The sequence below is a fragment of the Nannobrachium achirus genome (assembly GCF_963921795.1).
Source record: "Nannobrachium achirus genome assembly, chromosome: 24".
Classification (NCBI taxonomy): Eukaryota; Metazoa; Chordata; class Actinopteri; order Myctophiformes; family Myctophidae; genus Nannobrachium; species Nannobrachium achirus.
In genome coordinates, this window is record NC_137831.1 from 40,194,568 (window position 1) to 40,219,670 (window position 25,103).

General features: G+C 43.1%; 1 pseudogene across 1 annotated transcript in view; it reads left to right on the forward strand.

Annotated features, from left to right (window-relative positions):
* Positions 1-25,103, forward strand: part of LOC308280287 — a 104,938-nt pseudogene that overhangs the window by 33,095 nt on the left and 46,740 nt on the right. The window contains exons 11-14 of the transcript in view: positions 3,345-3,413; positions 3,550-3,618; positions 10,456-10,524; positions 24,936-25,004. The product of the transcript in view is annotated as an uncharacterized misc_RNA (transcript). The remainder of the gene's footprint in view (positions 1-3,344; positions 3,414-3,549; positions 3,619-10,455; positions 10,525-24,935; positions 25,005-25,103) is intronic.

The window sequence follows — 25,103 nt, forward strand, 5'->3', positions numbered from 1 at the left end:
TTAAAAGTAACTTTTATTTCCCCCCCTGGACCCAGGGTATGGCAGCTGCATACCCCTGCCATACCCAATTATTGACGCCCCTGTTTTCCCCCTCTCTCCTTAATTATTTTTGGAGGAATGTTCGTGTGGTTTGTCTGACTTGTCATGTCATCCCGCATCGGGACTGAATGGCAGACTAATGTCTGACTTCGCGTCGTGTCTAGACGCGCCCGAAAAGGGCAGAAAAAGAGGAACAAGGTTAAAAATTAAAAAAGAAGGAAAAAAAAAAGAACAGCCGTTGTGCACTGTACCGATGAGTCCAACCACGCCTCTCCTCACACCTTAGGGTCCTCTCACTGTACCGCTGGAGGGGCAGAGGGGTGGGTGGGGGGGGGGGGGGGGGGTACGATTTGATTTACGGCTCGCCAGTAAAAGTTTTCACTGAGGGGATTTTCTACACTAGAGCCTCCCCCCTTCCCCCACACCCCCATCCCCGAGTACTGTACATGTCTGAACCCCTCTTTGACATTAGGGATAGGAATAGTAGAGGGGTTAAGGGAGGACAGAGCTATACTATTTTGTGGGACGCGTGCGTATGTATGACTTGTATGTGCATGAGATCAGGGGCTTCACAGGGGGGGGGGGGGGGGGGGGGGACCGAGTTACTAGGGCCCAAGGTGGAGGGGCCTTCATTATATTGAAAATCACACCCGTGTGAACTGAGCGGTGGTTCCCCCCCCCCCCCCCCCCCCCCCGTGTGTGTGTGTGTGTGTGTGTGTGTGTGTGTGTGTGGCCTGGCCTGAACAACAGCGCCCCTCCCTTAACATGTGTGGTCAGAAAAGGTACTACACCACAGGCTTGAGGCTACATACAGACCCACATACAAACAAACATACCTACACACACGGCCACGCTATGGAGACGGTGTGACCACCGCTCAAAAATAGTAGATATTCGAGCTCACAGCGCGACACCAAGTGCTTCTGGGGGGGTCCCTGGCACTAAATATTTTGAGATGGGGGTCCGTGGCCAAATACATATAATTTTGGGGTTCCTTCACATGAAACGGTTTGAGCACCACTGACATAGGAACATAGGTTTTTCAAAAAACCTTAGAAGGATTTGAAATATTCAGACTCCGCACACATTTTTCACGATTTTTCAAAAATAGCAGATCTACAAGCTCGCTGTGAGCTTGTATATCTGCTATATTTCGATAGTTAAAGCACAAAATGTGAGTGAATCCTTGTACCCAGGGCCCAGAATTTGGTGTGACAACCCCTGCATGAGATCAGGGGAGCTTCCATCGTGCTGTGTCCAATGAAAATTCGAGTCAGGTGGTCCGTGTTCAGGTCTGTCAGGCTCTGCCGAGGGCACACTTCTAACTCGGGGAATGTGATTTCACAGCGCATTTCCCGACAATCCAAATGGGTTTTGTACCAACAGATTGAAAGAAAGCCTGGGTTTTTATTAGAAATTACCCAAACTGTCAGGACTCAAATGCAGACACTATGGCACGGGGAAAACAGGTTTTATTATTCAAAAATGGAAGCAGGCAAGGGGCAGGCAAAAAGTCTTACACTAGGGATGTCCGATATTGACTTTTTTACCGATAACCGATAATATCCAACTCTTAATTTCCGATACCGATATTAACCGATACGGATATATGCTAATATAATATCTAGCAGTATTCTCAACCATTTGAATTTCAAGGACTCCCAGTTTGAAATGCATTAGGCTACTGACCCCCATTTAATAGCATTTATATATAGCTGGGACCCCAATTTATAATATAAAATCATGTTAAGAGTGTACAAATGGAATGGGTACATTTGGTTCCATTTGTACAGACCCATATGGGTCCATTTGGTTCCTAACTATCTAACATTTAGCCGGGGACCCCCTGGAATGCCCTCAAGGATCCCTGAGAGTCCCCAAGCCCCACTTTGGGGTTTTTGGCAGACCCCTAACTACCATACAGTAAGAACTCCTGTAAAAAAGAAAGGAAAAAATCGTAAAAAAAAAGAAAAGAAAATACAATACCGATCATTTCCGACATGTTTATGATAATATCGGACGATAAATATCGGACGGCCGATAATATCGGACATCCCTATCTTACACAGTGGAGGGAAAAGTGGTCGAGATCCAAAATGCAGTCAGCGAGGCAGAGTACTGGGGCTGGGCAAAAACATAGTCTGAGGGAAACAAACAGACGTCAGTCAGTGCAAAACTTGAACTTGGCAAGAATGCAACGCTTGAGGGCTATGAGTACAAAACAATCTGGCAAGAACTGGAAGGAGACTGCAGACCTAAACACTGTGGGCTGGTTGCAACACAGGTCAGACTGTGACATAAACAAACCTTCACATCTGAGGCTTCCTACAAACAGTAAAGTCATTGTGACCGAAGGTCGCATATTATACCCTGAGAAACCTCGTAGCTTGTCTGACTGTCAGTATTGTCTGACTGTCAGTACAGCAAGTGATGTCACGTGATGTCAGTGAGTCACAGTGATGTGGTACAGAATGACTCATATATGGCTATAAAAAGGATGTCACGTGACATCACTTCCTGTACAGACTGTCAGACAAGCTACGAGATTTCTCAGGGTATAAAAGTCCATTCCCAGAAAAAGAAAAAAAAAATAGATTTCTGATGTCATAAATCCCAGGCCGAAAATTAGAATGTTAGGGTACCCCCTTATGCCCATATATGGAGATCCACAGGCATCAAACAAAGGCCCTAACTCACCAAGGCCCTGCTTGGCATTACTAATTAACGTATGTTTTATGCCCATACGTATATAGAGATTCCTATATTGTCAATATTAAGGACATTATTAAGGATATTATGTTATCAATATTAAGGACATATATGGGAATGCCCATATTTGGTAATGTCCATATATGGGCATGTTTTGACATCGGAAGAGGCATGGTGACTTCCATAGAGAATGAATTGGAAGACACCCTCCCCCCCTCGTTCTCAAAGGACAAGTAGAGGGTATACAGTATCACTCTTTAGTGTGATTGCAGCCCAGAGGATTATACGGGGTGTCGCTCTCCATTCCGACATGTCGCCACTCCGAAATTGACTTCTTATTGTCGGAGTGGCGACACTTCCATAGAGGTTAGGTTTAGGGTAAGGGTTAGAGATAGGGTTAGTGTCGGAATGGAGACATGTCGGAAAGGAGACATGTCGGAAAGGAGACATGTCGGAGTGGCGGGGTGTAACCGATTATACGGTAAGGGGTTCAGCACTTATCGTATGGAATTCCTCAATAGAATGTAACTACATAATTGTCTCCTTTGTGTGTGTGTGTGCGTGCGTGCGTGCGTGCGTGCGTCTCCGTCTTATAGGGGGAAAGGGGACTTTCTGGACCACCCGGAATACAGGGGGAGACAGGGATTGGCCTGCCGGGACCTAAGGTGAACTTTCCTATCCTGTTGTTTTGGAAAAATAGGAGGAAAAACAAAAAATACCATGATGTTAACCTTTCCCACCTTTACTGTTCTTATTGTCCGTCTGTCTGTCTCTCTGTCGGTACGCCCCTCCTTTCACCAGGGTGATGTTGGTTTCCAGGGACGTGCCGGCCCCCCGGGACCACCCGGACTCGGTGAGACGGGACCACCGGTGAGTACGACGTCAATTCTGAGATTTTTTCTCCCGCCGAATGCTTTGCAGCGAGGCAGAAAACATGGATGTGGAAGGATAACGCTTGATTTATGCGTCGTTGTCGTGTGGAAACCTTGTATGTCCCAAACCATTCGTTTTGCATTTTTCATTTTAAAAATGATTTAAACTAGTGAAAACAGCCGATCTACGTAGATCTGCTGTTTTCACTACTTTTGTGCGACAGCCTTGTACGATGAAGCAGCGAAAGAACATACCGGTACAAATTTGAAACTTGGAGATACGGTGCCATGGCATTGGTCCGAAGGTTCATTAGTCCGAATTTGTAAAGAATACTATGCCTAACCCTAACCCTAACCCTAACCTCAGTTACCCTAACTAAATTCGGACTAATGAACCTTCGGACTTATGGGCAGTCCCCGGAGATACGAGGTTTCCACCCGACAACGATGAATACTTAAAGGGGAAGACCACCCATTTTCAATATTGAACTATGTCATTAATATACCTTAGAGGAGTTGTGTAGAAATAAAAAAAAAGTTCCCACACTTCTGTGTTGCCTAGAACTGGAGGATTGATTTTGGGGGTTTGTATTGCAAATCACAACTTGATGACATCACACATTGTACTTTACAATACAAACCCCAAAATCAATCCTCCAGTTCTAGGCAACACAGAAGAGGGGGAACTTTTTTTATTTTATTTCCACACAACTCCTCTAAGGTATATTAATGACATGGTTCAATATTGAAAACATCTGGGGCTGTATAGGAGCGTCTGAAAAAAAGCAGAGGTTCCTAACGACATCTTAATGTAGTTATATCTCACCTCCCTTTCCGGAATTAAAAGTTTGCGTGCAACACATGTGCAGGTGGTGTACAACACCGGCACACAACTATACAGTATAAATCAAACCTTAAGTTTGAGTCTACATGGGAACTGCAAAACTGCATAGGCTACACAGATGTGATGTAGTTAATGTATTTATATGCCACCCCCCTTTCTGGAATTAAACGTTTGCATGTCCTAAGGCGCATATTGCGCGCAACACATGTACAGGTGTACAACACCGGCACACAACTATACCCAGTGTTGGGAAAGTTCACTTTCAAAACGAACTAGTTAAAGTTCAAGTTCAAAACTTCTAAAATGAACTAGTTCATTTCCTAGTTCATAATTCTACATTTAAAATAGCTGCTCTACAAGCTCACGTTGTCTTGTGGATGCGACGCGTTGTGAGCTTGCAGATCAGCTGTTTTCGGCATGCAACACACACAGGTCATACGGCGAAGTAGTCAGGCTTTACTTGCGTTGCGACCTGCGAGACGTAATGAGGAAGAGAAGCACCCAGACCAGCGCAGTGAGCGCACCGAGGCGCTCAGTCTGCTCATCGCGAGGTCTTGCAGCTGGTAGTGGGGTGCCTGGACACTCAGTCATTTCAAATTTGTGTTAAAGTTTATTTTTCACTTCCAATTTGTAGATTATGGTCTATAGAACAATTTTGGTTCGAGTGTCAAGACACCAGATTGAAGAAAAATATATCTTTTACCCTATTAACAAAAATAACCAAAATCGTAATTAAGATTCTTTTACATGTCTTAATTTTCCCACAATTGCTTGTGCAATATATTTTTCTATTGCTATATCAAGTCAATACTGTGTGAGGAATCAACTGGAGTCAACTATTTGTTTTGAATATTCTGATATTTCACACAAATTAGACAATAACATGGTTATTACACTCAACATCAACAATACAGTTACATTTGTTTTAACTGTACCGCAATATAGTACCATTGGCTTTAACAACTACTAGAACAATATTTTAACAAAGAATAAACATTCTAATCTAATATACAGTCTGCTCTGGTCTAGCAAGTTCTCACAAGTACATTTGCACAGACGTGTGCATTTCAACATTTCTGCAACTGCACCGAGTGCAGGTTGGCATACAAGCACGTTTACAAGTGCACTTCACACTTTAATATATCCTTGGCAAGGGGCAGAGTGGTCCAAATGGGACCACTAATCCCATAATCAGTGGGACTGTGGACGGTCATCATGGACCTGAATGAACATATTCATGCAGATACATAGTTATGTGCTGTCGCCCAGGCGCTTGCTTGGAAGACGCTTCTGTTCAGATGTTGATCCAAAGCATCAGTTGGGGGGGAATCCTTTCCACGTTCCTAGTTTTATGTGAGAATTGTGTCATTCGAACATGATCAACATCATTGCCCACTTTTTTCAGCCTTGGAGATGCTTGTGTTGGAGTGTCAGCGAGGGTTACAAATTCTTCCATCAGGGATGGCACTTTGCGCATCACCTTGTAGCAGGATCGCTTACCCTGCCATGGATTTGAATGACAATGTGCTGTCTGAGCCAGTGAATGCATGGATAGAGCCATGGCTGCATGGATAGGCGATGGTATTCAAGGAGATCATTCTAGTAATCTTTCCAGCTTTTTTTGAAGGAGATCCAGATTTCCGCAGCCACATTCAGAGCCTGGATGTGATTTCTGTTGAGGAGGTTTCTGTTCAGAAGGAGTTAGTTGTGCCAATTGTTTATGACTTTTGTTATTGATGGTGGAGTACTGAAATTGGCAAAGGTTTCTGGGAAACATTGACAACAAGAAGGAGCTGTTAAGTAAGAAGGAACTGTACTCATTCCTTTCAAGTAAGTTGTTAACATATTCACAGTTTCCAGATGACAAGGATGTCTACATTACTGCAGGTGATCAAGTCCACCATGTTGGAAACAGTGGATCAATGCAACCATGAGGAAGCTGACACTTGTGTCCTAGTAGGCCTACATCTTCTCTATGCCCTCCAAACATCATCACTTGGGATGGTGCATACTGGTGACACAGATGTTGTTGTAGTGCTTCTGTGTAATTTTCATCACATCCAGGCTCTGAATGCGGCCATCTCTCTCTAGGTCGTCCTCAGATGAGCCTTCCATCGTCGCTTCCAGTCATCCCGGTTTTCCATACATCCGGCCAGCTCGCTGGTGCTTTGCGCTCCTGCGTCTTTCTTGAGTACATCCACATACCGGTATGTAAGTGTGGGACGTCCTCGTGACCGGTGCCCATGTGTTGGTTCCCACAGCACCAGTTTGCTGGCTGGCAGCTCCTGGTGTCTTTGTCAGTGTCCTGCAAGTCTCATTCTCCTGGCTGCTATTTTATCGCTCACCCTTAATATTCCAGCATACAGATTCTTGTTGCTGACATGTGAACTCTTGCTGATGTTGAGCACTACACGTAACATTCTGGTGTAGCACCCGTCTAGAGACTTCTGCAGAGCAAGGTCCAGCATTCACTGCCATATAGGAGAACAGACTCTACCATCGCATAGAAGAAGCTGAGTTTGGTTTGTCGGGGGAGGTTGGAGTTCCATACACTAGCCATGCCATTAAGGGCCCTCCATGCAAGTGATTTCCTCACTTGAAGATCTTGTTCTGTTGAGTTGACCCATGAGCCCAGGTACTTGAAGTCCTTGACTCCCTTCAGAGCAGTGCCTCCTGTTGAATGACACAATTCTCACAGAAAACTAGGGATGTGGAAAAAATTCCACCCCCAACTGATGCTTTGGATCAACATCTGAACAGTCTTCCAAGCAAGTGCCTGGGCAACAGCACATACCGTATGTATGTATCTGCATATGTGTAGTACTCTGTCAATCAAAACCTCCACCGGCTGTCAGTCTGTCTGTCAGCCACACGTCACACTTTTGCCCTACTCATATCTCCGCCACCGTTGCCCCGATCCATGCCAAACATTGCACACACACTCCTTGGTTGCAAAACCACAACCTCCACCCATTTCTCACACATGGCCCTCTTCTAGCGCCACCATGAGGCAGATTCTTGCAAAACACATTTTTGGACACTGCTCCAACAGATTCTTCCCTAAAATCACACAAAGCGGTACACAGTGTCTCTATAGTCATGTCATCAACATGGATCAGTCCCATTTCCCATATTCCCTCCTGATTGGCTACCTTTGCCTTTGCCTAAAGTTTGTGTATGACGGTTGCTTATCTCCCGATTAGGGAGTCTTACTGGTTCATTCAGGTCCATGATGACCGTCCACAGTCCCACTGATTATGGGATTATTTTGGACCATTTGGACCACTCTGCCCCTTACCAAGGATATATTAAAGTAAGTGCACTTGTAAAAGTGCTTGTATGCCAACCTGCACTTGGTGCAGTTACATGAAGGAAAAGTTGAAATGCACACATCTGTGCAAATGTAGGCCTACTTGTGAGAACTAGCTAGACCAGAGCAGACTGTATATAGGTGTTAGATTTATTTTGTCTTTGTTAAAATATTGTTCTAGTAGTTGTTAAAGCCAATGGCACTATATTGTGGTATAGGAAAAAAATGTAACTCCAATTGATTCCCCACACAGTATTGACTAGATATAGCAATAACAAATATATATATTACACAGCAGTTGTGGGAAAACTAAGACACAATTCCGATTTTGGTCATTTTAGAAATAGGGCAAAAACTATATTTTTCTTCAATCTACTGTCTTGACACTCGAACCAAAATTGTTCTATAGACCATAATCTACAAATTGGAAGTGAAAAATAAACTTTAACACAAATTTGAAATGAAAACAAAAAATTACATGTACAAGGAACTCCACTATGGGTGTTATTGGAGCATAATGTGAAATGTGAATGAAAAGAAAGACGCAAGGACAGAAGACCGCAGACCGAACGAGTGAACGAGCCGAAGAGCGCCGTTCATGGACGTCAGAATGAACGTGTTCGACAATAGCGTTCATCAAGCAGAAACAAAGAGCGTTCAGTTCACGTTCGCCCCAAAATATGAAAGTGTTCGTGAACGATCGTTCTATGAACGCGTTCGGGTACAACACTGACTATACCGTATAAACCAATCCTTACGTTTGAGTCTACATGGGAACTGCAAAACTGCATACACAGATGTGATTCGCATGCAGGTCTGATAATTGTTTGTTTGATTGATTGATTGATTATTTTATTAGACAAAAATGGAGAACGGTACAAGTATAGTTAAATACCCTGCCTAAAAGGAACATCCCAAATAAGTCCTTTTACGGTCTTTTTTACATTCGAAGTCCTTGGCATTCAATTCATCGATGATAAGACTTCAAGTGCGCATTTACACGGCCCATTTACTTTTGCACCATGCGTTTGATGGGACATCTTGGGAGAGGCATACGCCAATATGGCATTGATTCAAAAATAACAGTTCAACAGATAACCTCAACCCCCTTCTTTCCCAAATTTCCCAATCCTGTCTGGCAAAAACAGCGGGAAAAAAAAGAACATGACATTTATGACTTGCACAATAAATTATACTCCTGGAAATAACACTTAAGCTTCTGGTCACATTAATACAAGAAAATGCAATAGATCACACAAGCTTTGTCTGTACTTGTTATTTCCAAAAGACTTATGGTCTTAAGTCAAGACAAGTGCGTGATGCATCGCACAGCACACAATAGACAAAAGTGTTCAGCCAGTGAGAGTGAGCACATTGTTGGACTGTCCTGGGTTCCTGGGGTTGGATGTGGTGCCAAACCTGTGTGCATTTGTGCACACACACACACACACACACACACACACACACACACACACGCACACATTGCATATGATCATGAATCACACCCAATAAACACATTATAAATACACTCCTAAGGAACACACACACGCACGCACGCACGCACGCACACAAGCACGCACGCACGCACGCACGCACGCACGCACGCACACACACACACACACACACACACACACACACACACACACACACACCAATGTTTAGTTCATAATGTTTGGAATATACAGATCCTTCTCGAAAAATTAGAAAATTGTGTGAAAAAGCATTGCAGATGCCATAGCACCCCAAATCATAACTGACTTCGGAAACTTCCTACTGTTTTTCCTACAAACAACTCTGACTTCAGAAGGTTGACATTTCGCTATTATAAATCCTTGTTTTGAGTGGTTTCGTGTACTAGTGTAATATTTTGAATTATGGACTTTTGAAATTCATGACATGTATGCCATAAAAATTCAAAATTTTAACAAAGAAAAAAGGGTTGGAATAATTCACTGAATGTCCAATGTATCTAGAATATATGAAAGTTTCAAGAAATATATGACAGTTTCAAGAAAATGTACTTTTACACAATATTCAGGGCGACAATTCTTTGCCATCTGGCCAGTGATGTATATCGGACCAGTTACCCATATGGAGACCCCTGAGAGCCCAAACATGCTTACTCAGTTATTAGTTATGTGATGTGATCTGACATCATATGCCCATACATGGAGATCCCTGTCTGTAGAACCAGCCACACAGATAATGGGCTAGTCTCTGCCATCTGTCTTGGCCATATATGGATTCTGTTAGTGTGGTATGTGGCCGATGTGGCCTCCATATATGGGCATTCCCATATGAAGTCCTGTTAGATATGGGCATAATATTGATGACATCAGGGAACTCCATATATGGGCATAAAAGGGATTCTGTTAGTGTGCCATCACAGTGAAGCCAAAGCGTGATGTCAGAGCGGCAAACCCATTCGGTTAGAGGTTCCCCTGACATCACAGTGATGTCAGAGCGACAAACCCATAGACCTGTGATGTCACAGCTGTGCTGTGTCAGGGGAACCACAGTGTCAGGCGTGGCCTACAGAGATACGCGGACAAGATGTGCCGGTTTTCATAGTTAACTACGACAATATACTTTTCTTTCGTTTTGTTGTGGTTTACTTTGCACTCATTCAAAAGATTTTTGATTGTCTGTCTGTTTGTTTGTTTGCTTGTCTTCATCCCCAGGGACCTCAAGGGCCACAGGGCATCTCAGGAGAGAAAGGGCCAATCGGAGAGGGTTTCCCTGGACCAAAGGTAAGATTCGGGCCCTGTCCTAACATTAGAGGTGTATCCAGTGATGGGCAGTAGCTAGCTACAAGTAGCTTAGCTACATAGCTTAACTACATTTCTAAGTAGCGTAACGGAAGCTAGCTACATTTCTCTGGGGATAGCTTGTAGTGTAGTTGAGCTATATTTAATCAAGAGTAACTAGTAATCTAGCTTACTACATTTTCCAAGTAGCTGGGCCATCACGGTCGGGATGAATAAATAAATGAATAGAACAGTCATTACAATAGTGTTCCCAATAGTGAGGGGTATACATTTAATTTAAAGCAGACAGAAGGTTTCCAGTTTCAGTCTGTTTTATAATAAACATTTTTTTTACAACATTTTTTGCCTGCATGCCCATTTGTTTGGTGGAAAAAAAGAAGAAAGAAAAAGTAGTTTTGATGTAGCTAGCTATTTTTGTCCTGTAGCTTGTAGTGTAACTTGCTACATTTCTCTGGGGATAGCTTGTAGTGTAGTTGAGCTATATTTAATCAAGTGTAACTAGTAGTGTAGCTCACTATATTTTCCAAGTAGCTTGCCCATCACTGGGTGTATCTAATGCCCAGACATGAAAGGGTTAAATGTCCAAGCTGCCGGCCGCCTGCTCCGTCCGCGGCCAGTCTCTTATTTTGAAGGCCGGAAGTAGATCGAGCTAACTAAACGAATTCCTACTTGACGGAGATTCACCCGGAAATACTTGTGGTCGAAATGTAAACAGGGGTGGAAGATGGATCCCTTTATACTTTTGCTATTTTAGCGAGAATCCAATGCCATCCTTGGCATCAAAAGTGTTTTTTGGAGAAAATTGACATTAAAGATGAGAAAGACCGTTGGCTTCCATGTTAAGGGATTACTATTGTGTGCACGTGGATGCGCGATGATAATGAATCGGCGATTCCACCCGTGCCAGCACTTTTCAACGGACGGTATGTAGCCATTGCCAACTTTACTGTATATGGGTGGGTGACGTGACGTAACGTTTTCGCTGTCCTCGGTGTCAAACATGTATAAATAAAAAATATATTTGTCAAAAACCTTCTGAATATTGTGCAGGACATTAAGCTTTATGTGAACTTACTCAAGATTAAAACATTTCATTCCTCATTTCTTCAGAATCTTCAACCAAACATGGCAAAACTCATATGGTGTGACTGTCCTGACCTTGTTTCTCAAAGTGGGAACTTGAATAAAACTAAGAAAAATAATTGCTAAAAATCATTTGAAAATGAATTTAGGCTAAAAAGAATGTCTATTTTGAGCCTATATCTTTTCAAAGTCAAAGCATAATGTTTTCAGTCATTTCTGATCAAAAACATTTTGTCCCCCAACCCAAAATCATTTGGTGTGACACTAGTTTGGAAAAATTAAACAGGCAATTATTTGGACACCTATTGGCTAGAGAGGTCCTTCTTCTGTAAGGCTATTCAGCACTCCCAGCACAACTGCAAGACAGGTGTCTGAGGTGAGTTATGATTTTAACATTTTCATGAAATGCCATCTTGTTGAAACGTTGACAAACTCACCATTCTGGATGTCTTTTGGTGTGACACCTTTTCTTTAAAAAAAGCTTAAGTTATTTGACGTTTTGGTCATATTTCCATGTAGATCTAGGCTGCTTTGTTATAGCTAGCATGCTGTTAGCATGCTAATGTGTACATAGTAGCCTCAAGGTAAACCTAAATGGAGAAAACAGTAATATGGTGTGACACTTAATCATATGGTGTGACAGGTCTGCTTGTCACACCATATGACTTGACTGTCACACCATATGATTTATACTGTATTTAACTACAGATATAACAACAAATAACAAAGTTCCATGTTTCTTTTGTACATTTAAAAATTTGTTTTAAACATTTTTACATAAAATGAAATTTAGCTTCATTCAGTGATACTTCAAATTCATCAGACAGAGCAGAAACCCCTTCACAGAAACCTTAAAATATTGTTTCAATCTAAACAATATTTTCTCTTTGTCTTAAACTATACATTCCATTTTCTTTTGTCAGCTGGAAAATGACAAGTGCTGAGAGAACGAGAAAGTACAGGAAGAAACTAAACAATGACCCAGCAAGGAGAGAGGAGCCAAAGGGGCGAGACTGCATTTTCTACGAAGAGCAGGAGGTTGTCTGTGGCATAGCAGAACCGCAACAAGGCAGCCGGTTTGCTACCCTCACCAAATACGACTGGCTGATGTACAATACAGTCTAAATGTATAATCTAATCTGATCTAATACTTTTGTACTTTCACTCACTGGACTGGACAGTGGACAGTGTTAAGGTAGGACCCGAGACAAAACTAGCGAAAATAGCTGATCTACAAGCTCTCAACACGTTGTGCTGCGAGAGCTTGTAGATCAGCTATTTTAAGAGTTGCGCAACCCAGCACTCTTTAGCTAGTGGAGATGTGGTGTAATGTCATGATTCCTAATTACATTTGTTCAACACAAAATGCTGTGTTCAAGTTCAGGAGACTTTGGAAAAAGGCAATTTACCTGAATGCTGAGTTCTGTTTCCACTAATTGGTGTTAATAAAATGTTGCCTTCAATGCCTTGGCTCCAAGTGTGGCTATGCGCCTTATTGTCCCTTTAGGATCCTTCTGCCGTGGGCCGGCAGAAGACTTAGGTGTGCGTAGCATTCCTGTGCACATCCTCATCATCCATCTACTACTACAATTCTTTCTTATCCCATGTTAAAGCCCTACAATAATATCCTGTTCAGAAATATTAAGGCCATGTTATCCTGGGTAATTGTTTAATCAATCAGTAAAGTTCAGTACTCACTAATAGGTAGGTTAAAACACAGTTTGCTTTGACACATGAAGATATGATCATACGGTGTGACACTAAATCATTTGGTGTGACATTCCAAATAGTGAGAAATCATACCTTTATTAATGATTAAACCAAAAAAATGTTTATGGATTACATAGAGAATATTATCAGGAAGAGTCACAAATATTTGTGTAATTTTAGAGAAAGTTTTGACAGAATACATTTAAAATATGTTGTAAGATCATGAACATGGGCCTCACACAGAGTGTCGATTATGAAAAAAATATACAGATATAATTAATTTTCAAAAAACTATAGTGGATCACTGGTTAGTTATGATAAAGGACTTTGATAAAGTGAGTAACTTAAGAAAGATGTACTCCATTTTCATTTTATGAACAATTATTTTCATGTCACACCATATGACGATTTTAGGCACAAGTACAACAAACTGCTGAATAAAGTCTGATTCCAATAACATATCTAAAAACAAAATGTATTTCCATAAGGTTGAGAGTGAGTAGAACAAAAGTAAATAACGTTTATGCCTGCAATTTAAAGTTTTTTTAAAAACATATTTTTTGGGGCGTCACGTCACTGACCCATATACAGTAAATAGCCCGCGACATCGCGTGATCGGCACTCTAGATACCTTTTAATATTTCACGAGTATTCGCGGGATCGGCTACAAATGAGTTAAGCTGCGTCCAAACCTGGATAGTTCGAGCGGCGCGATTACATACAAAGTGAATGCAAAGACGAGACGGCTGAGCGTGCCGCGAACGGGCCTGACCGATCCGAAAGGGGCGGCGCGAACGACGCAAACGGTTGCTTCTGTATCTTCGCCCCGCTTGGAAAAATCCAACTGAAGCGACCTTCGCTTCACCCCCACTCCACCCATCGCGTCCTGACAGCCAATCAGCGTTGATGTTGTCCGGAGACACGGACATGTTTCTGGTGTTGGGTGTTGGGACTCCCTTTTTTCCTGGTGTTTCGCCTTGATTCCAACGGGACATCATTTCTTTACCAACGCGGACCTGCGCGACCAAAGTGAAGTGATATAGAAGCGACTAGAATAGCTTCAGGTTTGAACCCAGCTTTATGTCTCAGGCTTTCGACGCCTGCAACTCTTCCTTCCAGGGATCATAACCTGAAATCCCAGGCTTTGAACGCTCTTGACCCCCTGCAGATTTCATGCGTTCGGTTTCACATCCCCCACCTACGCCCCACTGACCTGCGACGACAGAGGCTCCGTCTGGTCTCCAGATTCCTGGCCTGCGGAGACAGGAAATTGACAACCTGTACAGTTAACAGTGAGATGATAACACAACACAGAAGGCCTATGAATCCATGCAGGGGTGTCGCACCGAATTCTGGGCCCTGGGTACAAGGATTCACTCCTGTGCTTTAACTATTGAAGAATAGCAGATCTACAAGCTCACAGCGCGGCACCGAGTGCCGCGCTGCGAGCTTGTAGATCTGCTATTTTTGGAAAAATCATGAAAAAGTCTCGGAATATTTCAAATCCTTCTAAGATTAAAAAAAATAAAAATAAAATGTTTCTATGTCAGTGGTGCTCAAACCATTTCATGTCAAGGACCCCCAAAATGATATGTATTTGGCCAAGCTAGGACCCCCATCTCAAAATATTTAGTTCCAGGGACCCCCCCAGAACCAAATTCTTGTTACAAATGTTCGCTTAAAAAATACACATATTCAAAGATTTGCACACATTTTCACGACTTTTTCAAAAATAGCAGATCTACAAGCTCGCAGTGAGCTTGTATATCTGCTATTTTTCAACAGCTCAAGTATAAAATAACTAAGGCCCCCTCCACCTTGGGCCCTAGTAACTCAGTCCCACTCCCCCCCCCCCACTTGTGACGCCCCTGAATCCATGCGCGGCAATGCAGCGCGCGGCTCTCATTACCCCCACCACCGCATGATCCGGGTTCATTGATCATCTGCTACAGAGAACATGGGGAACATGAGAACACTGCATGCAGAGCTGGAGCTACAAAGCCCAGCGTAAGAAAATCAGGGACGTGCTGGCCATTGGGAAAAGCGGGACAACTCCCGAACGGCCGGTTCATTCCATTTTCCATTAGGAAAAAAATTTAAATAAAATGTCGGCCTTCGTTCCATTTTGGGGGCTGGGCGGGCCAACAAAGTAAATCGTCACTGTCGGGTAGAAACCTCGTATCTCCAAGTTTCAAATGTGTAAATCTTTTCGCAAAGCAAAGCCCTGCTTCATCATACAAGGCCGTCGCACAAAAGTAGTGAAAACAGCAGATCTACAAGCACACAACGCCTCGCGGTGCGAGGCGTTGTGTGCTTGTAGATCGGCTGTTTTCACTAGTTTAAATCAATTTTAAAATGATAAATACAAAACAAACGGTTTTGGACATACAAGGTTTCCACCCGACAACGACAAAATATAACTTCATGTAATTGGCCCACTGGCTTGTCACTTTGTCACAAATCTTTGAGTAGCAGCAGCGCTATGGAGAGAGATCTCTCTCCATAGCGCGCAATGAGGGCCTCTCCAACTCTTTTTCCCGGGCTGAATCAGGGGCCCAGCACGTCCCTGGGGGAAGCTACCTAGGGCAGCGCAGCGAACGGCCAGAAACAAAAAAAGACACTCGATGACGGATGGCTAGGAAAGAATGATCCATCGCTTCATCTGCGTCTCGTCCTCGGGTTATACAGACACACCTGTGGTGTATAAAGTACTTACATGTTTTACTTAAAGGGGTACTGTCACCTAAAGGGGTACTGTCACTTTAAAAAGTCATCTTAAAGGACTAGTTCACCCCCCAAATGACTTTTTTTCTATTGATTAGTCACGCCATGGAGAGTAGAGTTCAATAATATTTTTGGTTTTTTGTCGCAAGACAAAAATGTGATAACAATAAATTTACCCTCATTCGTTCCGGATGGGGACCCGTTTCTAAACGGGTCCCCATCCGGAATCAATGAGGGTAAATTTACTCGAATCAAATTTTTGTCTTAGGAATGTGACAAAAAACAAAAAATATTATTGAACTCTACTCTCCATGGCATGACTAATCAATAGAAAAAAAGTCATTTGGGGGGTGAACTACTCCTTTAAAATATGAGTTAATATGTTTTTGATGTCATTGTGGGAATGCGCAATTATAAGCCAATCAAATGAATTGACTCTACAGTACTTAGACTACTTACTGTACTGGTCAGCTGTTGTTGGGGGGGGCGAGGGGCAGATTACACTGTGACATGAGTTTGAGACTATTTCAGACCGTTTTCAGAGAGACCACGTGACCTACTGTGTCGTACTATTATAATTTCGGGGCGTGTCAGCGGGCCTTTAAGTAAAAGTACCAATACTGCAATGTAGAAATGCTCCGTTACAAGCAAAAGTCCAGAATTCAAAATTTAATTGAGTAAAAGTATCAAAGTATTGGCATCAAAATGTAAAATTACAAAAAATATAAGTATAAAATGTTTGAAAATGGCAGATCTAAATTTTTTATATCAGCAAAGTAACTAGTAACTAAAGTTTTCAAATCCCGAGCGCCTTCCTAGGAAGGTCCTCGATGCACGTCCCACTGGGAGGAGACCCCGTGGCAGACCAAAGACCAGATGGAGGGATTATATCTCCAGTCCAAACTGGCTTGGGAGCGCCTCGGTACACTCCCTGAGGGAGTGGAGGAAGTTGCTCGGGATAAGGAAATCTGGAGGTCTCAGTTGGAACTGTTACCCCCACGACCCGATTCCGGATAAGCGGTTGAAGATGGATGGATGGATGGAGTAAAAGTACAATATTTGGATCCGATATGTAGTGAAGTAGAAGTAAAAGTATTGGAAATGGGAAATACTGAAGTAGAGTACAAATACCTCAAAATTGTACTTTAGTACAGTACTTAAAGGAGCTATAGTCAACTTCTTCATTGTAGGGCCGACACTTTGTTTACATCCTAGTCTATAGACGGTCTGACCAAGGCCAAAATGATTATTTTATCATTATTTTACGCTTTTTGTGGTCATTTTTGAATAGAAACACATATATGAAGCTTATTCTTTTATAAAAAAATTCGAAACATTATTTTTATTTTAGCATCCATTTTTCAAGAAAAAGTTGACTATAGCTCCTTTAAGTAAATGCACTTAGTTACTTTACACCACTGACAGACACACATACACACACAGGGATTCACAGAGATACCCGCACATGCACACAGAGAGATGGTACAAATACACCTGCACAAACGGAATCTGTGTCTGCCAAGACCAGACTTGGTGCCTGCTACATCGCATGCCCTCATCGTATTGCTATACGCTGACTCGCCTCTGCCCCGATTTCGGGTCCTGTTTGTAGTGGCTCTCGCAATAGACGTGATGACATACCACCACATTCCATTCGGGGACGTTGTTATGGGAGCGTTCCCCACAGGTATCCCTGTACAACAACACATAGTTATACACTGGGCTGTGGATTTCCATTGGCAGGTGGAGCCGAGCACCAAAACACCTTTTTTGTTTTGATAAACCCCAGCCGGGCCCCCCCCCCGAGTCAGTGCAACGCGATTAAGTCTGGGGAATGCACTTAAGCACTATAATGGCAAAGGTAATCGTCCTCTTTTGCCTAGCGTTGCAACACCGAATATCAGAGCAGCGGAGCCCCACACGACATGTTTTTGGCCACGGACCCCCATCTCAAAATATCTAGTTCCAGGGACCCTCCCAGAAGCGAAATTTGAGTTACAAATGTTCGCTTCAAAAATAAATATATTCAAAGATTTGCACACATTTTCACGACTTTTCAAAAATAGCAGATCTGCAAGCTCGCAGCGCGGCACTCGGTGCCGCGCTGTGAGCTTGTATATCTGCTATTTTTCAATAGCTAAAGTATAAATTAACTAAGGCCCCCTCCACCTTGGGCCCTAGTAACTCAGTCACACTTTCACCCCCCCTTGTGACGCCCCTGAATCCACGCACGGCAATGCAGCCGCTCAAGGTGAAGCTGAGCCCAAAACACCTTTTTTGTTTTGATAAAACCCAGCCGGGGCCCCCCCCGAGTCAGTGCAACGCGATTAAGTCTGGGGAATGCACTTAAGCACTATAATGGCAAAGGTAATCGTCCTCTTTGCCTTGCGTTGCAACACCGAATATCAGAGCAGCAGAGCCCCACACGACATGTTTTTGGCCACGGACTCCCATCTCAAAATATCTAGTTCCAGGGACCCTCCCAGAAGCGAAATTTGAGTTACAAATGTTCGCTTAAAAAATAAATATATTCAAAGATTTGCACACATTTTCACGACTTTTCAAAAATAGCAGATCTACAAGCTCGCAGCGCAGCACTCGGTGCCGCGCTGTGAGCTTGTATATCTGCTATTTTTCAATAGCTAAAGTATAAATTAACTAAGGCCCCCTCCACCTTGGGCCCTAGTAACTCAGTCACACTTTCACCCCCCCTTGTGGCGCCCCTGAATCCACGCACGACAATGCAGCCGCTCAAGGTGAAGCTGAGCCCAAAACACCTTTTTTGTTTTGATAAGACCCAGCCGGGGCCCCCCCGAGTTAGTGCAACGCGATTAAGTCTGGGGAATGCACTTAAGCGCTATAATGGCAAAGGTAATCGTCCTCTTTGCCTTGCGTTGCAACACCGAATATCAGATAAGCGGAGCCCCGCACGAGCGTGCGCGATGACCGTAATTCACTCGAGACTCCTTTATTTTCCACCTCGCCGGATATTCATCCCATATTTCATCCGGCTGCCATTTCCCTGGAGAGAGCGACAGCTACTTTCCACCCCCCGATCTGGAACAGGAGGAGGAGGTGTATCTCCTGACTATTTCAGATTGGCCTCGGGGGTTCTTGCAGTGGCGTCAGTTCAGAAAAAGCTAAGGTATGGCAACATGACTGGTGTCTTGCAAGACACCAGTCAAGACACCAGTCATACCTTCATTAGCAACAGGCATGATACATTTATGTTAAGAAGTACATTTTATTTTTTCCCCAGTTTCTACGGTTTCTTGGGCTGGATATGGCAGCCTGGAACGGTTGTTCACGTGCAGCTAGTAAACTTGGCATGTTAGTAAAGGTGCCACAATTAACAATAATGAATTGCACCTGTGCAGCTGACCTGCAGAACCTGGGAATATACCATTTTGTCAAGATGGGGAGAATACAAGTGTGGAGAAATATAATTATAATACCTTGTTAAAGTGACCATTTTGTAAAATGTTGCATTTGTAGTTATTTTACTGTAGCCTAATTCAACAACATAATAACCAGCACAGATAGAGACAAAGAGACATTCATGGATTTATATTAAAAGTAACTTTTATTTGCCCCCCTGGACCCAGGGTATGGCAGCTGCATACCCCTGCCATACCCAATTGACGCCCCTGGGTTCTTGCTTTTTTTTCTTTTTTTTTTTCTTCTTTTTTTCTCTCGACGTGAGATTGACCCCCCGGTCTCACAGATGGCGTCCCGGTTTTCCGAAAAGGCAAGTGCTCATAACCCGACGTGTCTTGACAAGTACCAGATTCACAGGAGCTCTCAGCCCACAATATCATCATCCCCTTCCAACATAATTAGCACCCTGGCCTTGTTTGCCAAAACCGGAGTGTTATGACAACAAATGTGCCTCTTTCATCATTGATTCCGGGTGTGAAAGTAAAGCATCTCTTTGCTAACTAATGTACTTCCAAACGGCTGCGACGGCGTTTCCACTCTGTCCACGGGTAGGGATGGGACGATACGTGATATCGTCGTTTATCGTGATGAAAAACACTCACGATAATCATATCGTGAAGATCGAGGTTCAAGGTTGTACTTTATTGTCTTTTGTTCAGGTACATAAGAGTAAAATGTGTTTTTGTTTGGCATCCTTCAGACAATGTAGTCGTATATCAAAAAACAATATAATAACAGCAAACCAAATCTAAAAATAATAATAATAATAATCTAAAAAGGTGTAAATAATAGTAAGACGTAAAAAAAGGGAAGATAAAATAAAGGAGTGCAAAAGGCAAAAAGAGCAACAGGAAAAGAAAAGAGCATCCTCAGATGTACATGTGCAAAATGTTTGGCATATTCTATACGCCACAGCATATTTTTCCAGTAGTTGCTGCTGTACTGTACTTAACTTTTGTAAACATCTTCACAGTGTGTTCTATGTGCAACAGATTAATATGTTCAACTTCACAGTATGCATTTATGTACAGTAGGTGCAATTCAACTTCAAGATTACATTCATCGTGATATTGTCCTCCGTCATGCACTGGGATCAATTCACCTTTCATTTGCCGAGCTGCATATCCGATACCACTTAAACCCTCTATAATTGGTAAAAGGTACTTATAATATATGTACTTGATACAGTCTTTTTTTCACTCTCTATCAAATGTCTTTGTCAAAAAATAGCTGATCTACAAGCTCAGCTATTTCTTGGCAAATGTTCCGCCCCAGGATAATGGATTTTGATTATCGCGATAACATCGTAAATCGCGATTTCTTTTGTCACAATAATCGTGATGTGAAATGTTCATATCGTCCCATCCCTATCCTTGGGTAACCCCTCAGGCTGCAGAGAAAGATGAGTTTACTATATTTCTCTAGAAATATTACTTTTCTACGGAATCAGACAGCGAGGAACCGCAGTGCACATCTTCTATTGTACTCTTGTGTCAACCAGGATTACCGGCCTAATCTCTCACTTGTCTCTTTTCACTTCTCTCGTGCGTTGCTTTAATATTTCAGCTCAAAGCCGCCATGAGTGTGGTTACGAAGTAGACGCTTCACAGGGACGTTTACAGAGACATTCTGGCGTTTCTGTGCGCAGGGGCGTCACAAGGGGTGGGGGGGAAAGTGGGACTGAGTTACTAGGGCCCAAGGTGGAGGGGCCTTAACTATTTTATACTTTAACTATTGAAAAATAGCAGATAATACAAGCTCACAGCGCGGTGCTGCGAGCTTGTAGATCTGCTATTTTTGAAAAGTCGTGAAAATGTGTGCAAATCTTTCAATATACAGTATATATTTTTTAAGCGAACATTTGTAACTCCAATTTGGCTTAATCTGGGGGGGTCCCTGGAACTATTTTGAGATGGGGGTCAGTGGCCCAATACATATCATTTTGGGGGTCCTTCACATGAAAAAGTTTGAGCACCACTGACATATCGAAACATAGGAGGATTTGAAATATTCAAAGACTTTTCACGAATTTTCAAAAAATAGCAGATCTACAAGCTCGCAGCGCGGCACTCGGTGCCGCGCCGTGAGCTTGTATATCTGCTATTTTTCGTTTAGTTAAAGCACAACATAATGCGTTCTCAGTCTAAATGGGTTGAACCCCCTCCCCCTGTGAACTGAATTTCCCCCTTGGGATAATAAAGGTATCTATCTATCTATCTAAGAACATTCACGGGGGGCCCGCAGTGAATCCTCTTGTACCCGGGGCCCAGAATCTGGTGCGACACCCCTGTGCGTGCGGTTCGTTCCGTGGACGACTCGGATTTAGTTTCACTCCCGTTGCCAAACCCGCGCTCTGATTGATGCTAAACATGTCCCCATGTACAGAACCCCTCTGGACAACACTGCGGTCTTGAAAAAGTTCTCATCCCCCTTCCCTCTCTGGTTCTGACACAGAGCAGTGAGTAGCGTGTGACGCGCACAGATGTGGCTCATGTGGCCTTTGTAGAAACCCTACTTTTCACAACATTAACTGCCACTCCATCCCTAAGAGGAAGTGTTTGGAAAGATTCTGCTTTCTTTTCAGCCTAGCTTCAGACCAGTGTTGTTTTTTGGCAGCAAATTTCGATTTAGTTTTAGTTTTAGTCATAATTTAGTCACCTGAAAAGTATTAGTTTTAGTCTAATGTTTGTCGACTAAATATCATAAGACTAAATCTACAGTTGATTTAGTCAACTGAAATGTATTTTGGCAGGCCTTGATGGCATCGCAATGACTGATTTTACACTTGGTTGCGTGCTGAAAATAGCTGATCTACAAGCTCACAACGCGTCGCAGCAACCCTTGAGAGCAACCAAACATAAAATTACTCTTCTCCACTTGTCCCTCTCTAACGTTTTTAGTCTAGTTTTTATTTTGTTGACGAAATTGTCAATATATTTAGTCTCAGTTTTAGTCATCATAGTGTAGTTTTTATTTTGTTTTTATTGATTGAAGAAGAATTTATTAGAAGTTTGCAATAGAAAAAAGTACAGTTTCATGACAGTACAAATCAGGGGTACAAGGTCAACTAAAAGGAGATCCTAGAAAGCCGAGGCTTATTTCCACAGGAACGACACTTTAAGTATCTCATATAACATTGAAAGACAGACGGATAGAACATAGTACTTTATCTAGGATAATATCAGTTTCAAAAGCATAACATCAAATACAAAGGCAGAAAAAAGAAAAGGGGGGGGGGGCATGGGGGCTTAAGGGGAACCCACACTGGACGCGGAGGCGGCGCGGAGGCGGCGCGTCAAAACATACGGCCCCGTTATTTTCAATGAACTAACCCACACCGGCGGCGTCAGACGCGCGCAGTCGCGGCTCTGCCGCGTCGCCTGCCGCGCCGATACACCACTGTTCTATTTTTCCAGCGTTGCCGCGCGTTGAACATGTTCTCCCATGGTTCTCCCCACCGGGGAAATGGATGTACTGTTTGGCAGCTCGCCGCATCCAGTTGGGGTTACCGTGCGGCACTTCATGTGCGTCGATACCGCGGCGCTGCGCAGCCGTTCGCGTCCAGTGTGTGCTCCCCTTAAGTCTATTTACAAGTCACGGGTAGCAGCTGTCTGTAGTTTTTGTCAGTGAAAAAAACATAGTCGACAAACATTTTTCGTCATAGTTTTAGTCGACGAAATCAACACTGCTTCAGACTTTACAAATAATGGTCTGGAATGAAGTTACTTGAGAGGCATTTGAATTTTGTTTGCGTAGGCATTCAAAACCACTTAAACCCTATAGTCTGGGCTCCCTTCACTTTTTGGGGTTTGATCCGGTCGGGAGCGGAAACCACTTTATGTCATGTTGTAGTACTCAAAGGACTACAATTTGGCCAATTTGGTTAATCTGCCTTCTATATGCCATCTCTCTGTAAACAGCGCTTTTCATTGTTGGCTCCAACTAGACAAAAACATATAAACAGGAATTGATACGGAATGTTTGCAAACATTGTACGTTGAAATGTTCGGTCAGGAATCCCACATTTCCTCACTGTACTGTGTTTTCAATACCTGTAAAAAGTTGATGGACGGTGGTCTGTGGTTTTGTGGGAAGTTGTTCTTACATACAGGGGCGTCACACCAAATTCTGGGCCCTGGGTACAAGAATTCACTGCGGGCCCCCCCACGAATGTTAACCATTGAAAAATAGCAGATATACAAGCTCGGTGCCGCGCTGCGAGCTTGTAGATCTGCTATTTTTGAAAAAATTGTGAAAATGTGTGCAAGAAACCTATGTTTCCATTTCATTGGTGCTCAAATCTTTTCATGTCAAGGACCCCCAAAATCATATGTATTTGGCCACGGACCCCCATCTCAAAATATTTAGTTCCAGGGACCCCCCCCCCCCCCAGAAGCAAAATTTGAGTTACAAATGTTCGCTTAAAAAAATACATATATTCAAAGATTTGCACACATTTTCATGACTTTTCCAAAATAGCAGATCTACAAGCTTGCAGCACGGCACTCGGTGCCGCGCTCTGAGCTTGTATATCTGCTATTTTTCAATAGCTATAGTTTCTAGGGCCCCTCCACCTTGGGCCCTAGTAACTCAGTCCCACTCCCTCCCCCCCCCCCTTGTGACGCCTGTGCGTACATATATATGTCATGTTCATGTATATGTCAGTTCTGATGTGACATTAATGGAAGCTCTAGTCACCAAAATCTCTCGTCGTGACCATTTAGCAGTGACTGTGAAAGTATTGTAAAAACTATGATTTATTGACTGAAACAGACGGCAGCCTCATGTCTTCCATGTACGTACGCACTGCAGCGCCCTGCATATCGTCCTGGTCGGGTGGAAACCTTGTATCCCCAAGTTTCAAATGTGTACGTTCTTTCGCAAAGTAAAGCCCTGCTTCATCATACAAGGCTGTCGCACAAAAGTAGTGAAAACAGCAGATCTACAAGCACACAACGCCTCGCAGTGCTAGGCGTTGTGTGCTTGTAGATCGGCTGTTTTCACTAGTTTAAATCATTTTTAAAATGAAAAATGCAAAACGAACGGTTTTGGACATACAAGGTTTTCACCCGACAACGACGATATACAGGATTTCTTCCATGAATAGAACTTCTATGCTCTTATTAGGCATGTCACAATGCAATTATTTGAGATTATTATTATTTTAGATAATTACAATTATTTGAGATAATCGAAATTATTCTTGCATAATCGTCATACAAAAATAATTGTGTCCGGGTAGCTTAGTCGGTAGAACTCCCGCCTTTGGGCCATGAGGTCATGGGTACGACCCCGGGCACCGCCAACTCAGTCAGCGTATGAGTAGCACGGCTTGGGTGCGGCAAATTGTGCGGCAAGTACTGGTAGCTGATGGTAGTAATGTTCTCCATTTCTGCCGTCTCACTCTGTCTCTTTGTAATTTCCCTTTGTCGCCACAGGGTGAGCGGGGACTGGAGGGGCCACGCGGGCCCAGAGGGCAGATGGGCGCTGGAATCAAAGGAGACAAGGTAAGTGACAGTACAGTACAGTACAGTACAGGTAGTGGTCCCTGAGGGGGTTCCAGGGGTCCCCAGCAAAATGGACACTTAAGCCTATTTAACTATTTG